Source organism: Tympanuchus pallidicinctus, unplaced genomic scaffold (genome assembly GCF_026119805.1).
Source record: "Tympanuchus pallidicinctus isolate F22 unplaced genomic scaffold, pur_lepc_1.0 scaffold3, whole genome shotgun sequence".
Lineage (NCBI taxonomy): Eukaryota > Metazoa > Chordata > Aves > Galliformes > Phasianidae > Tympanuchus > Tympanuchus pallidicinctus.
Genome location: NW_026294747.1, coordinates 103,444,211 through 103,460,091, shown reverse-complemented (window position 1 = coordinate 103,460,091; position 15,881 = coordinate 103,444,211). Strand labels below are relative to the sequence as shown.

The 15,881-nt window shown below is 41.2% G+C and overlaps 1 long non-coding RNA gene across 2 annotated transcripts in view; it reads right to left on the bottom strand.

The window, feature by feature from the left end:
• The window catches only part of LOC128086702 (uncharacterized), a 75,102-nt gene that overhangs the window by 39,752 nt on the left and 19,469 nt on the right, over positions 1-15,881 (bottom strand). The window contains exons 1-2 of one of the 2 annotated variants that reach the window (XR_008209485.1): positions 11,252-11,352; positions 7,364-7,448 (exon numbers count right to left, since the gene is read on the bottom strand). This is a non-coding gene — a long non-coding RNA (uncharacterized LOC128086702). Of the gene's footprint in view, positions 1-7,363; positions 7,449-11,251; positions 11,353-15,881 lie in introns of those variants that run through there. The other variant, XR_008209486.1, reaches the window with a different exon arrangement.

The following is a 15,881-nucleotide window of genomic DNA, read 5'->3' as shown; positions in this document are numbered from 1 at the left end:
GAGCAACCAGATAATTCACATTCACAATAAGATTAATTACATGGGGCATTTTCTGTTTTTCATTGGAGCACATACCTGTTTGGAATACATTGATATAACTCTGCTCTTAGCTCCTAGCTCAGCCCAGGATGGAGGAGAGGGTGGACCCAACCTTTACTAGCAAGGCTGACCGTTCCTAGCAGATGGAGTAATCAGCCAACCTGAAGCATTTCCTTTGGTCAGATCTCAAAAGCCACAAGCCTAAAGGTCTTTCCATTACTAAGCAAAATCATGCTCAGGGCAAACATCATGCTGTTTGCAACATGAATTGGGTTAGCAGCCACACTGACAGTTGCCACGCTGCAAGATACCTCGATGTGTGGAAAGAGACATCAGTGCACTGATGATAACACATTATCAGTGCATACCATGAGAACGTAGTGAAAAGGATGGAAAACCTGTGCCAAACACTGCTCACATCCTATTTGTAGATCAGGTAGCCCACATGTGGTTTGAAGTAAGGAAGAAAGGTAACCTACCAAATACTTTCACGTGAGTCAATTCTTGGGAATAAAAGAGATGAGATAGGATAGCTTTATGCTAATATATGTTCTCACTTGCCACATTCCTGCTTCTAAGTAGTCAGAAAATTGGATTCTCTTTCTTATTCTGCTTCCCACCAGAACCAGGAAGTGGATGGCATGATTTCTATATTTAGTGCATCTTCCAAGCAAACAAAAAAATCCCAAAAACTCACCACTGATTCCAGTGCAGGTTCTCCTTGCACAACAGCCTTCGATTTCTTAGCACGTAAGTAAAATATTTTATTTGTATTTTTTAAATGATTCTTAAGTACACAACCAAACGAAAAGAATTCCAGGAACAACAAAATCAACGAGGCAAGTATCCCAAAAGGTATGTATTTCTAAGTCGATTTTGTCACGTTTGGTAAAGGATGAACACGGATGATATCTCTCCAAGAGTGTCAAGAGATATTTCTCCTCTATTACCCAGCTGCTAATTTCTGCACCACTTGCAGGAATCTAATTGTTGTTAAGACCTCTGCTTTTCTACCAAGTGCAACAAGAACAGACCAGTAGTTCACATTTGCCATAGGCTGACCAACATACATGCATGTGCACATGGAGCATTACCCCATAGGCCACCTTTTCTTATGAAGACAAAGAAAAGAAAACAGTTGCTTTTAATTTAGATATCTGAGAATAAATATATGAACTTACAGAGGGGAGACTAAAAATAAAGTAGTAGAAGCTAGGAAGACAAATTCTTCTGTTGCCTGTGACTGAAACGTACACACAGCTGTAAGCCTTATAGTCTTTCTTTCACCTCAAAACAAGCAGCTGTCACTTCTGAGAGCTGCTTACACCAGTGACATAAGCAAAGGATTGCTGGTTATCGATTCCATTAATCGCAAACTCAGATTGTGAATTAAGCATCATCCTGATGTGCTGCTGGGCTTAATGAAGAGGTTATTTTCAGGGGTAGAGTGGGATTACAGGGGGGCTGTAATCATGGAGAGAAAAACAGGATCAAGGACAACATGCCACCACTTCTAGCATTAATTAAATTGCAGAATGCATTGGTTTACTGCTAGGAAACAGCTCCACCTCCTGTTCTGCACACAGAAGCTCTCAGATGGCTCACTCCAAAAAACACTGGGGAAAAAAAAAAGCCACCCACCACCACCACCATCACCTCACAGCTGCTGTTTTAGAGTCTCTGCAAAGAGGAAATAAAATTGAAGCTTATGTCTACAAAATTAAATCCTCTTTATTTACACCTTTAAGTAGCACTTTATTTTGCTGGGACAGAACATTAGAAAAAAAGATTATTAGCTGATAGTGTAGGCTGTTCTCAGCTCCCTCCCCTCAATCCCCTCAAAAAAACTTTTATATGGTTAGAATGGAAGTCTGTCCTATATACTTTGCTGCTGTCTCTGCTTGCCATTTTACAGGGTGCTTTAAAGCTTCTATTCCATAATACAGCCAAGTTTGGGTGCTCCAGTGACACAGCTATCCTGCTATAAATACCCTGTGAAATTCAACTGGAGTTTTGCCATGAATTCTAAGAGAAAGTCTGCCATTGCACCTAGGCAAAAGGAATTGGGAAACTGGGGTGCAGTACTCTTACCCCTCTCAACACAGAGGCACACTTTTTTCCACATTCTGCCATGCTACATCCTGACACAAATTGGAGAAAAAGAAAACAGTATGGGGGATGCGTCTGTGAAAGTGTGTAGAGACTTGTGCAGAAAGACACTGCACAACTGCTTCTTGTGAAGCATTCCCAGAATACTTGGAAAGCTGCAAAAACCTGAGAGAGTACCTACAGGAGGGCGGCAAAGCCAGGATAAAACATGCTTTAACATAGGGAGAAAGGTAATAAAAATAACCTAATTTGATCAAAATGCAGGACATATTCTTTAAAGGAGGAAGCAGGGACAGCTCTGCTCCCATTCAAGCAGCCTGTGTTGTATCACTTAAAGACAAGTTTAGAATCCAGGCTAGACAGCATCGTTTCACTCTTCTTCCAAGTCATCTGCAGTAAAAAAACTTGTCCTGTCATGGAAAGCAGGGGAGAAGTTCTTTCTGCAGATTCAGAATGGCAGAAAGGAGTTTCTATGTACAACTCTGAAAAGGAAGATAAACATTTAGAGTCAAGATTAAAGGACAGTATACTTAATGAATGAGAGAGTGAGAGCCAAGGTATATACAGAAATCTAGACACTGATAGGAAGGTGAGGTTGTACTAACAGAATAAAGATTCAACTGTATTTCAAAATGGTCTATCAACCGAGCAATAAGAATGGGGATTTGGGTGACCCCTTCCGCTCCCATCAAGAAATTCTGAAGGTGCACCCTTTCTCCTGAGCAGAGAAGTTTCTCGGACTTTGGAGCTGCAGTACAAATGCAAATCAGCTTTCCCTATGATCCCATCTGTGCTGTGAAGCCACCAGATTGCTCATACGTTGTAATGTAGAGGCCAGCATGGGAAATCATGGCTCCTATTCCCATTCAGTATGACCTCTGCGCTCTTAGTAATAAAATATGTACTATACTTCCAGAGCATTAGATGATGATCAAGACCTACGATTCAAACATGGACAGAAATAAATGCACATTAACTTGATTTCATGACAGTCTTTCCACTAGTTATGGAAGTAACTCAACACTTTAATGCCTAGTTACTGACTGAATGCAAGAGTAAGCAAGTTCAGATTCCTCAGTGTGGGGGACCAAGTTTAGGGTTTCCTTCAATTCACAGCTGGAATGCAAACTATGGCAGGTACTTACTGGATCACAGTGAAAGGTTTCATAGCCATCCAGTAGTGTCCTATACTCCTTACACACCAGCTGCCTTTATCACTCACCTTTGTACAGTCTCTCTGGATGCCTTTATATCAGCATTTAACCTATACTGGAATAGCATTTGTTACACAGAACTCTAACACAAGGCATCTGACTTATGAATGGGAAAAGTCCGAGTGCTACACAGGCTGGCACAAAGAAAAAGTATCCTAAAGGCTTAATTTATCTGCCCATAAACGGCAATGGGGATGGATGGATGCCAGTTATTCAATAGTATTCCATCAGCCTGTCAGCAAAGGCAAGATGACTTACGCTGAGCATCTTAAATCTTTCAAGAGGCACAAGTGTGCCCTACTTGCACTTGCATGTTGAAAACCAAGTAGCACCCTACTGGGGAGATCATACCCTCTTGAGGAAGTATATCTACTTGCTGGAGAAGAGTCAACTTTCCCAACTGCTCCCAGGAATAACGTGGGCTGAAATCCCACTCGTATCCTTAGAGCACCCACATGGTACAGATCTGTGTAGTGTGGGCTCACATATATATTGAATGCAATATGAACCCATTCTGTACCTGCTTGTTGCAACAACTGGAGTTTAATCCAGTTGCCGAGCTATTATTTCACACTGGGAGAGTTAAAGTGATCAAAATTCAGGTCTGGAGAACCGGGAGGTTTGTATTCGGATTTGACACACATGGCATTCATCTTCAACACTGAAAACACTTACACTATTTATTTCACAGTCTCAGAAGGTAAACAACTCTATCATCTGCTTTAAAATGGCTAGCAGACAGCATGAGCCTGGTGGACCTGTACGGAGCAAGTATCGAGGAAGTGTCCTCTGAACATGTAAGAAAACCTGTCAGTTTTGACCACGCACCTGCAGTACTACTTGATTGTATTACCCAGCAGAACATAACATTATCCTTTTCTTTTCACTCCAAGTATGAGCCTTCTCAGCTAAGAGCTCCTCAGCAAGGAAATCAAAGCAGCGTAACAACAAGTTATGAACAATTACCTATTTTTGTGCATCTGTGAAGGAGACCTTGATCTGTACTGACTCCCATCTACTGTGGCATCTCTGATGTTACAGGGCTAGCAGGATGGCTTTGCAATGGGAGCCCACCTCATTCCAAGTATCACTCCCAGGTGGTATTGTTGTCTGGGAGCAAATCAGTTTCAAGGGCTGACTTCATAGTGGATTAAAAGAAAGGGAAAATATTCTTGCAGCTCCTGACAACTTCCCCTGAGAATTAGCACTACAATAAAACATGCAGCTGTGTGAGAATTCCCACAAAGCAGAAATCCTTGCAGCACAGAAAGAATGTATAAAATTAAGCCAGTTAAAATAGCAGTATGATCTGTCTGAACACCTTTCTGTCAAGGCACAGGTTTTTCATACAATTTTTATGATCCTTTTGAGGACAGCAAGATGGTACAGAGACCGGTCAAGGATAAATCCAAGGAGCTGGAAAAGAAAGGACCTGAAGTTGCACTGCTCATTGGCATTTCCTAGAACAGGTCACAGAGCTGCACTGCCAATCTGTGCTGTGCAGGAGGCGGGCTGTGCCCTGTGTGGTACAGCCTGCCTCAAGGCAAAACAGCAGAGCACCTCAGTTTGGCATCACTGCACGTGGGGACAAGCTAGCTTTCCAGAGGAAGGATGAGCTTTTTTCTGCAATGCTGAACTATGTTCCCCAAGAGATGGGGGTAAATCACTCTGTGGCTTTGGTTCAATCCTTTATTACTATTACTGATACTTTCTCTGACCAGAACCAGAAGTCAGCCAAGCAACACACAGACCCGTTCTCATTCACTACTGCTGCCTTGGAGCATGCACTACATCAAAACAACAGCCCAAGAAATTCCCTCAAGAGTGCAAGTCTGCTCCTCAGATCAGTACTGCAACAAACTCATGTAATAACCTTTTCAGTTATCTCTGCCTTTTCTTGGGTACAAGGCAGACCCTTCTATTCTACCAAGTGAAACACACAATACCAAAAGCTATTCTTCCGCAGGTGAAATTTTGAAAGAGCTACTATTAACAGAAGGTGTATGGGGTCCAACAAGAGAGCAGATCACTTTGAATGACAGACTGGAATCCACATGGATTTATACCCCTCCTCTATATGTGTGGTAGAAATATTCTCACCTACAGGAATAACAATTCTTGTAGATTCAGGTTTTAAGCATAAAAAAAATAATCTTGGAAGAGGGGTTGGTTAAGTAGTTCAAATAGCAAAACTCTCCAGTGTACAATGCTATCATTTTAGATAATGAGACATTTCTCCATTTCCAAAAGGTTAAAGACAGACCATAAATTCTGCATCTAGCAGCCCATGGAGGCTTCTCCTAATAGCCCCGACAGTCATCATTTCATTGTCTGGGATGCATCAGGAGCAGTTAATGCTGATGAACTGGATGGCTTTGTGTTCAGAATAAAATAGGAGTAAGTGAGGCTTCATGACTTAAAGCTGCTACAGAGCTTTCTGCAAAGAAGCTGCAGGATCAGAAAGGTGGGGGTGGAAAAAAAGCTTGCCACCATCTACAGTGAAACTAGTTAGTTAACTACAAAACACTTGCTGGGAGAAGAATGCAAGAGGTCATTATCTTACTATAGCCTCCATACAGCATAATCTCTGCAAACCAGACTTCAGTATTTCACAATACTGTACTTCACAAAACAGTAGCCAACCTGTATTTCACAAAACAGGTGGCAACACTGTCCTTTAGGTGCTGGAGAGCCAGAGGATGCGTGCCTCAGCCATCTGGAACTCTGTCAGCACACAGCGATGCTGGACATATAATGCACAAAGATTTGCATGGCTGATTTTCTGCTTCATGCCTTGGCAGGGGGACAGCAGAGATGAGAAGCCTTGCCCTGCTGACCGCTTGTGACAAGAATTTGCTTGGTGACAGAGACCCTCAGGTGGCCAGATGAAACCAGCCATCTGTTAGCTGTGAAGTTGCACGCAGCCAACTTCATGAAAAGGTAAACATTAAAACAAGGAAAAAAATTAGAAATTTAAGAAAGGATGGAGGAAAAAAATGATTAGCCATGCTGCAGATTTTTATTTTTATTTTTCCAACAATAGAGGGCATCAGTTCTCCATCCTGTCTACAGCCCTGGCCTATTGCAAGCTCAGTGTGATACTCGAGGCACTCAGCAATCCCTGGAGAAATAGACAGCAATTTCATTTTTTACAGAGCAACAATTTTGTGTGCGCCACCAGAAGCAAAAGAAGCAAGAGGCCTAACGCAGGCTTCAGGCAGTCAGACACCACTTCTTACTTGTTAAACAAGGAAGATGCTTTTGGTTTGAGATGCAGAGCTGCTTTTACACCAGGCATGCATCCTCACAAGAGCCATTTAAAAAACACATCAGCTCTCCAAACAGACATAGAACTCAGTTGGAGTCGCAAATCTCCCACTAGCATAGGATTCCTAACATATAAGATGGAATGAAGGAAAGAACACTGCATCCTGAGAATCTCTATAGCTTATAAAGGAAGGAAGAAACAGGAGTTGGCCACTCACACCACAGCTATTGGCACAGGCACACCTCTCAGAAGGCATCTTCTGTGCACTGTATGCTGCCCCACAGTTCAGTGCATGGCAGTGGGAGCTCTGAAGTGGGCCTTCTTTAGAGGGGAGCATTTCATTGCACAGTAGACCTCGGGGCGGTGTTAGTGCACTTGGTCCACAAAGTCAGCCCAGGACAACACCAGAAGCAAAACTCCCATCTCCAGAGTCCCTGGCACTAATACCACATCCACATGGGCTCCTTGCCAGAGCAACATTTCTGGGCCCTGATACTCTGAACAAACACATCCTACTCAAAGCACTGGCTATATCTCATAGACTGTAACCCAAGCCTCTATGTGGAAATTTCCAGCCCAAGAGATTGAACCAGAGGGGCAGATCTCTCCAAAATCAGTTTCAGCTAATGAAATGGCATTGAGCATTACCTTCATGTTAGCCCACCAGCTCTGACACTTGGGAAAGTCAGAGGTGACAGTTCAGGTCTCAGATTCGGGAACATGAACGTTTTACCTGTGAATTCCAGAAAAATCACACAGCCAAGTTCTGTCACGTACTGAAGTTTCAGCTCAAGGGAAATAGGTAAAATACGTGCTCCCTTTGGGAAAAAAAAAAGAAAAGAAATGATTTAAGTGGCAGAGGAACTGAGACTTATAGGGAGTTCAGTAAAGGAAAACAACTCACAATCCCACGTTGCATGGAACGGTCAGTAGCTGCTACAGATATAATTTATGCTGTAGACTCAAGCACATCCCAAATTTACAGTTTTAACTATCAGTGCAAATCAACAAAAAAAAGCAACATGTGAAAAGAAAGCACTCATACTTAAATCCAATAGCATTCACTAAGTAAACATTTCAATTGGGTAAAGCTCTGGACAAAGTTATGGAGTCCTATTTTTCCTATTGACAGGAGCTGGATTGGAAAACAACCAAAGCTTTGTTGAAATAACTGGTATAGCTCCTTCCATTTTCTGTTAGCATGCTAACTATGAATAAATTATGAAGGCACCATTTATTTAAAAACATACTTAAAATCTCTCCCTTGGAAGCCCTATAGGGTGAACACTCAGCTCTACTTATCTGCTGCATCAAACAAAATCCCTGTCAGAAGCAGCATAAAGATAGAGCAGATGACCAGAGTAACTCCTCTCCTCCCTGCCCCATCATTCCTCTGCTAGAGCAAATCATCATTTATTCCCATTTTCTTCAGAAAACAAAGTGTGCTGAAAGCTTTTGGTGTCAAAACTAAGCATATAAACAACAGAAAGTAAAATTCCCCCCAATCTAGTCTAAAATTACAGATCTTGTGGAATCTAGGTTTTCAATGAAAGCCCCAAAAATATGCTCATATGGAAAAAGCAGGCATTTTCTATGACATTTTATTTTTATTGCATTAATGTTTTAGTAGGAAAATTCTGTCCATTTCAGCCAGCTGAAGGGTGCAATATGCTTGCACTTGCAGCTGGACAGTCCTCTTGCATAGTAGGGCAGCCATACCCACACTGCTTCCTTTGTTGCTATTTCTAGGCACCAGCAAAAAACCATCATCATGGCTGTTTATACCTGTGGTTGGTCAGAGTACTGTGCGTTCAGTACATGATAGGAAGGGAACAGATAGGACCAGGACAGTATTAGTGGTTTTAGTGGATTTCCTGTAACCTATGGCTATGCAAGAAGTCTGAAATCTGCAGTATCAGATCAGAGATTTATTTTTACTGCCTTTTCAGCTGGTGCTATAGCACAATTTAGCCTTTATACCAATAGAAAAATGCAAAATCTAGACTCCTCATGCCCAAACTCAACTTTCTACCACGAGTTACCACACTGCATTGAATTGAATAGCCATTACTGTTTCCCAGAATACTGCCCAAATTTGTAACAGAAAAATACTTCTAAGGCAACGTTGCTAGTGTTATCTAGATGACAGTACCTGATCATTATGGCTGAGATTGTCCTTTATGAGCAGAGTTTCAAGTTACCTGTTTGAGGATGTTACCCTGCTGAAGGTGCTTGGTTCTGGATATGAGCGTCCTGCACACCTGCTACAAGGCCATAGCAGCTCCAACCAGCTCTGTGCGTCACTTACTACTGCACAGTTCTTGCTATCCCTGTCTGGCGAAGGTTAGCCTCTTCCCCATGTAACAGTGATGAGATGGAATGGCCTCCAGTTGCACCAGGGGAGATTTAAGTTTGCTATTAGGAAAAACTACTCTGAAAGAGCAGTGAGGCACTGGCACAGGCTACTCAGAGAGGTGGTGGAGTCATTGTCTCCAGAAGAGTTCAAGAACCAAGCAGATTTGGCACTGAGGGATGTGGTTTAGTGAGCAATATTGGTGGAAAGCAGACAGTCAGACAAGATCATCTTAATTTTTTTCAACCTTAATGATTCTGTGATTACAAAAGCCAGATGATTCCCATACTGCCAAATCAATTGCAAGCACTGTGAAAGACCATGTAGTCACCAGACAGAAAAACTTTAAGGAGAGCACAATACCAAAATTAATGTGCGGTCTCATCACACAGCATCACAGAATCATTAAGGTTGGAAAAGCAAGTGCTGTCAGAAAGAGGGACCCATTCTGGATGCAGCCACAGCCCTGACACCAAACAGTAAGGACCTAACACTCTAGGTCTCAGCACGTAGGGAGCTCAGGCTGCAAGTAAGGTTCTTGTGCTGGATGCCAACCCTAACGCTTTCACAGCCATGGTTCCTGCAGTGCTCATCTGCTGGGGATCAGCAGGAGAGGAGGAGATGGCTGCTAGTCAAGGACACAGCAAACCCATGCCTGTGTGCTAGCTAATGCAAGGGGCAGGGAGACTCATCCAAAAGCCTTGACCCATCCTAATTAAGATAAATGTTCATTCTTATAGCCGAACAACTCCGCAATAGATGAAAATCTCTTTAAAAAAAAAAAAAAAGAGTCTTCATTTCAGGATACCAAGCATATCTTTATAGACTGACATCTTTGCTTCTGCAGAATTTTTCTATGGTTCTTCATTTATTTATTTTATATTTGAGACAGATTTTGTTTCTTAAGGTCAGAAGCACTCAGTTTACCCAGCTATTTTTAGCCAAGCTGGACAGATTCATTGAATTATGCCATGAATTATTCATGGTACCAGGAAACTGCCTAGGCATTCATATTATATTTGAAAACAATGACAGCTTCTCACATTTTTGCTGTGCAACTACAAATCCTGGTGCCAGAGAGAGTCTCACAGGTTTGTCAAGAGGCCAGAAATGAGCCTGTTTTCCTCTACAGACCACTATCTTTATTCAAGGGTTAGAAACATGATGAAAGTCACTGAGGCCTATTACTATGAAGATGGAATATTTCTCCACAACGTTGTTTTATTATTAGCATCACTTAGATGCAATGTAAGTTTTGATATTTCTTTCCTGAGCTTAAAGAGCCACACCTACCAAAGCAGACAAAAGGTCCTCAGAGCAGAGAAAAGAACAGTAGGGAAGAAATTGCTGCTGACTGTTCTGGAAATATCCTTCACCCAACTTACTAATTATACACTCTGTTGATCACCTATAATTATGATCTGAAAGGAAATTCTACACCCTAGCAATTTAGCTGGTGTTTCTTTCTTAAAGTCAACCATTTCCACTCTAATGAACCTCAGTATGAAGCAGAAAAACCTTGAAGGGAAAGGCTACAGGCATGAAAATGAGTGCTCGCTGTCTCATTAACATTTTACTTGCTTGGCTAGGAGTCCTTTTGTTACAGGAAGCTAAGTGTTTTTATGGCCAACTCTCCTGAATCTGTAATAATATCCAATATGAATATAAGTGATTTCTGCTTTTAAGCTACTGAGACTCTAAATAATCTCCACTAAAGCTAATGTATCCACAGTCATTGTGCAGCACTAGCTAAAATACAAGTAATTGCTGCCTTGGCCAGCTCCACAGCCCAATTCTAAAAGCAAAGCATGTCTGGAGCTGAAGTTTCTTTTTTCCATTTGGTAAGAAGTTAACAGGCTGAGATGCCCCGGCACACAGCTAAGCTCCCAGCAACCATAGCAGTTCCCCTGCAGAAGTACAGCTGAACACACCAGTGACACACAGGTATTCCTCAAAGGATTTCTCAAAAAACCCTACAACGCATAATTTAACAAATTAAGAAGATTCTCAAGGAGCCACAAAGAATATATAGCTCCAAAGCCTATGCTTAAGACATTCCTAGAAATTAATATAGCAGTTAAGTGAAATTTAACAGCAAAGAAGTTACTGCTAGGACTCCTGCTGCAGTGGAATCCTTCACAAACTCCAGAAGAAATTCATCATATAAAAACAGCTCAAATAAAAAAAAAAAAAAAAAAAAAAAGGACAGCTAGTTCTGATTGAATGAATTTGCATGGGAAATGCAATTCTCCTGAGTTCTACTCTCACCTTCAGCGGCCAACTGGTTCCAAACAAAAATTAGCTTGATGAGGAGGGCAACAAGTAGGAGACAATACGTGGTCACACATCCACTTCACTGGCCACTCGGTAGAGAAAAAATGGTCAATCAGAATCATAGAACTGCCTGAGTTGAAAAGGAGCACAGTGCTCATCCAGTTCCAATCCCCTGCTATGTGTGGGGCCACCAACCAGCAGACCAGGCTGCCCAGAGCCACATCCAGCCTGGCCTTGAATGCCTCCAGGGATGGGGCATCCACAGCCTCCTTGGGCAACCTGTTCCAGTGCCTCACCACCCTGTGAGAAAAGTTTCCTCCTAATATTTGACCTAAACCTCCTCTGTCACAGTTTAAGACCATTCCCCCTTTTCCTATCACTCTCCATCCGTGTAAACAGCCGTTCTCCCTCCTGTTTTTCCAGCTACCTTCTCCCTATAATCATGAAGGGTTTAAGTGACAAAAGTGGAAGAAAAGATCAGCAGCAAGGTCAAAGGGAAGAAGACTAAGAAACAAAGACAAGTAGTAAAGATTAAACTATACAAATCAGTAATTAATGCCTCTACATATGACTTTCATTTGCTCTACCTTCCACAGAAACCAAGGCTGCTTAGATTTTTAAAAAACTCTATTATTAAAATTCAGAGACAAAAGCAGTGTGTGTCCCAGGCTATCTGATGCAAGAAGCACGTAACCTAACACAAGTGAGGCTCCTCAAATACCTGAGGACCAAGTAAAAAACCTTCCTCTACCCAGGGGAGATGCCTCTCCAAACAGAAAGCGCTCACAGGAAAACCTGTCTTCTGCTAAGGACTTAACCTGTACTTATAATGAGTGCCTTTGGGCTACCTCACTAGAGCTCCTAATGCCATCAGCACTATCCACTATAAGAACTTAGTAACTACTGCTCTTTTAAAATACTAGAAATCAGCTTTTCCTTAGATAATTACCCTTCTGCAAGCTGACTTATTACCAAGAAAGGAGAAAATTTTCTGATCTCACTAACATGCATTTGTTTCTCTAATTTCCATCATTTCTTGCAATGCAATCCCTCTGAGCGTTCCATAATACATGTACATCCCAAGAAAACAGAGTTCCATCTTTTATCCCCTATTGCCTGCTGCTTATCTCTTTCTCCCCTGGATCCTCATTGGTTGAATATATACCCATATTGTTTAGAACATTCAAAATCTATTGCAGCTTTGTGAGAAAGTATTTGTTAGGTAATTCGGTAACTGTGTTTCTAAAATATGTTACTAATATGTATATGGTATTCTTACTTTCCACATCAGCTATTTCTAAGGATATGTTACGGCTTAATTATTCACATCAATTGCCCTTTTCAATGTTCAATGCAGAAACAACACTTCCACTTTCCACACTCTTTAACTCTGTACTGTGTGGTCTCAAGTCTCTTCTGCTTGAGCGTGCCAAGTTTTATAGAGAGAAAAAGCTACAAGACTGCCTGTTACCATGAATCGTTAGCAGTCTAACTCAAACTTGTCTGATGAGCTTCGTGTTTAAATGAATGTTGATAGGCCACTAAGCACAACAACACTGTCACTGAAAGCCTGTTTTACTCAGTAAATCATAATTCAAAGAAGAGGGACTAGGTACCTGCTTGGTCCCAGTATATCATTGGTATCAATCACACAGGACAAAAATGTGAAACACTGGGCAATCTTGCACGCATTGGTTCCCACAATAGCTCTGAGAAACAAGTGGTCTCAGAGCAGCCAAAGAGAAGCTCAGCCAATAACTTACTATTCTGCTTCCAGCCATGACAAACAAACAGAGGATGGAAGAAAGGGTAGAAGATTGGCATGCCTCTTTCTCCAATTTGCTCTTTACACAGTCTGTGGTAGGATTTCTTAAGGATAGGATGCTTAAAGTGGGAGGAAAGGAGGGAGATTTAGTATGGAAAGTGCATGTAATTTACAGTGTTTGAATCAGTGCCAGTTTAAGTTCCTTTAATTATCAGATTTGCACTTCGTCTTGCTTTATGAAAAAAAAAAAACAAAAATGAAAAGCATTTTACAAAATGTGGGATTTCTGGCATCACAAAAAGTCATGAGGAGTCAAAGTCAGAAATGACTCAAACATCAGCTGCTGAGCATTTTCTTATACCAACATCAGCACCTTACTTTCCCAGTCTGAAAAGGGGTAAGACGTGCTTTTTATTACTGAGATGGTTTATCCCACATCTCTCCTATTCTTCAAGGGTACCTCCATTTAGAGAAGCTTCTCTAATGCAGATTGAGTCAGGTTCTCCTTCTGCATCATGACTATTTTATTCTGTCCCTAAAATTAGACAAGTACCTCTTTGTGCACACCTGTCATAAACAGATAAGAGCTTTGAAACTTTTGCCATATAGCCCAGACCTTGTATTGTAGCTCAGGGAACCAATTTTAAGTCCCAAAAGACTTTTGAACTACAGAACAAGAAAGAAAAACAGATTCAAATAAGGGTTTGTAGTCTTTGTTCACGGACACAGTAAATGGCACCTTGTGATGAAGACCTTACACAACACTGCAGGGCAGTACAATTCTGATTCACCCTGTGCACACTTAGGGCCAGGAACCTCCATTTCAGAAGCCAAACAGCACAAAATAGTGGGAAAAAATAACAATAAACACTTCCACAGCAGTTCTGATATGAGGTTTTAGCAGAGGCCAAGAACTTGCCACCAACAGCACATCATTTCAGAGAGACAGACCATTTATGAAGACATCCAGTGTTTAAAGTAAAGACCTTTTATCACAGAAATCCCACTGCAGCATCACAAATTGTTCCAGCAGTTGCATATTCTCACAGAAATATGTTGTGCTTTATTTTCAAGTGATAATTTCTACCTTCAGATTTCAGCTTCTGCCCTATTCTACAGAAAATTCTTATTTAAGCTGTGGATGAGTGCAGCCAAGAAAAGATTACCAAACTCAGTCCTCCCCAGGAGTAAAATCAAGAACTGAAAGTGAGATGCATTAGCATCCCTATGCAATAGGTAAGGGTAGACAGTTCTCTCAAAAGCATATGGACTGCTGGTATGCAATGCAAGACTAGGCAGTAGGATTTACCCAGGACATAGCCACGTCTGCATCCCTGACAGCTGGGACTTAGTCACCTCTAACTTCTGAAGACCCACCATCACCACACAGTTCCCCAGTGTACCAGGACAGAGCCATTCCCTAACGGTTAATCTCCATGTATTTTCTATTGAAGAACTACAGAGGATTCTGTCTCCTTTTAAAATGTATCTGACTGCGATAGTGACTACTTTTAAATATGATTGTTGTCAAAGCACTCATGTGGGAAGCTGAAAACTCCAGTTTAAATCTATCCTTAGATCACAGATCATTGGTAAAGCTTATATTTGTCACCACGTTTTTACATCAATAGAAATGCTCAACTCTGGTTGGGAAGCCTATATTGTTTTCTCACTGCCCGGCCTCAATTCTTGAGTTGTTCCTGGAGCAACTATAGGAACTGGGTAAAGTGTGCTACCCATCACCAGCAGCCTGCAAAGAACTCTGCAGTTTTGTCATTGTCCTAGAGTCGCTGTCAAATACAGGTTTGAAGTTCATTGCTCATAACCAACTTCACAATTGATCACACTGAACTTCAGTCCTGCACTTCTCAGGCAAATGTGCAACCTAGTTGCACAATGCACACGGCAGCAATGCAAGCCTTCCTGTGATTAATACTGTCCAGTGCTAGAGACTTCCACCATTAGAGCTGTCATCAATGACATCCTTGTGAAAAGACATCACTTCATCTTGAAGTATCTATAAAAGGATAGATCTGCACTGCTTCCCAAACCAAAGGAGAGTCCTTAAATGCATCTAATAGTGAGAACCGCTGAGTGCATTGGCTTCTGAAGTATTTTAGTATTAACTTTGTGAAGCTCTGCTATTTCCATTTTTTTGTGTCATAAGCAAATAAAATGTGATGATCCACAAGGGAAGTCAAGCCTACTTTTCTGCTAAGACAATCACCTTAATGAATAATTAGTGTAAGAATATTAGTAACATTAATACTTAATGAGTTGAATCTTCTTTGCATCATATCCTCTAGTTTCTACTTGCTAAATAAAACTTTATTTATTATCTTAAATTAAAGGACATTTCTGAAATGAGATACAATAAAATTGCAAAGAAGGGAAAGCTAATCAAGATAATTAAAATGAAAAATTGTTAGAATAATTCACTTTCACCTGCAGTTGCAGTATAGTTGAACCAAGAGTTTCTAATTAAACGCGAAAGTATGAGAAGTGCAGTTCAGCTGATTTGCATTTATGGAACTGGAAGAAAATATTACCTTATTAAAGTGAGTTTCAGAGGAAATGTCATAGCACAGAGGTTGGCCTGACTTGACTTTCCAGTAGATTATGCAGTCATTTATAAATTTGACTGCTTCACAGAGCCAGCTCTTCTGCAGCTCTAAATCAGCATGGTCTCACTGAAGTTAATGAAGCCGCATCAATTTATACCAGGTAAGCATCTGCCCCTAACCATTTCAATGCATATACTGCTGCACAGAGCAAAATTCAACCACGTCTGCCCCTATATACACCTTAGAAAGATGCCAATGAAAGACAGCATAATGCTGCTGCGCCCACATAATCAAT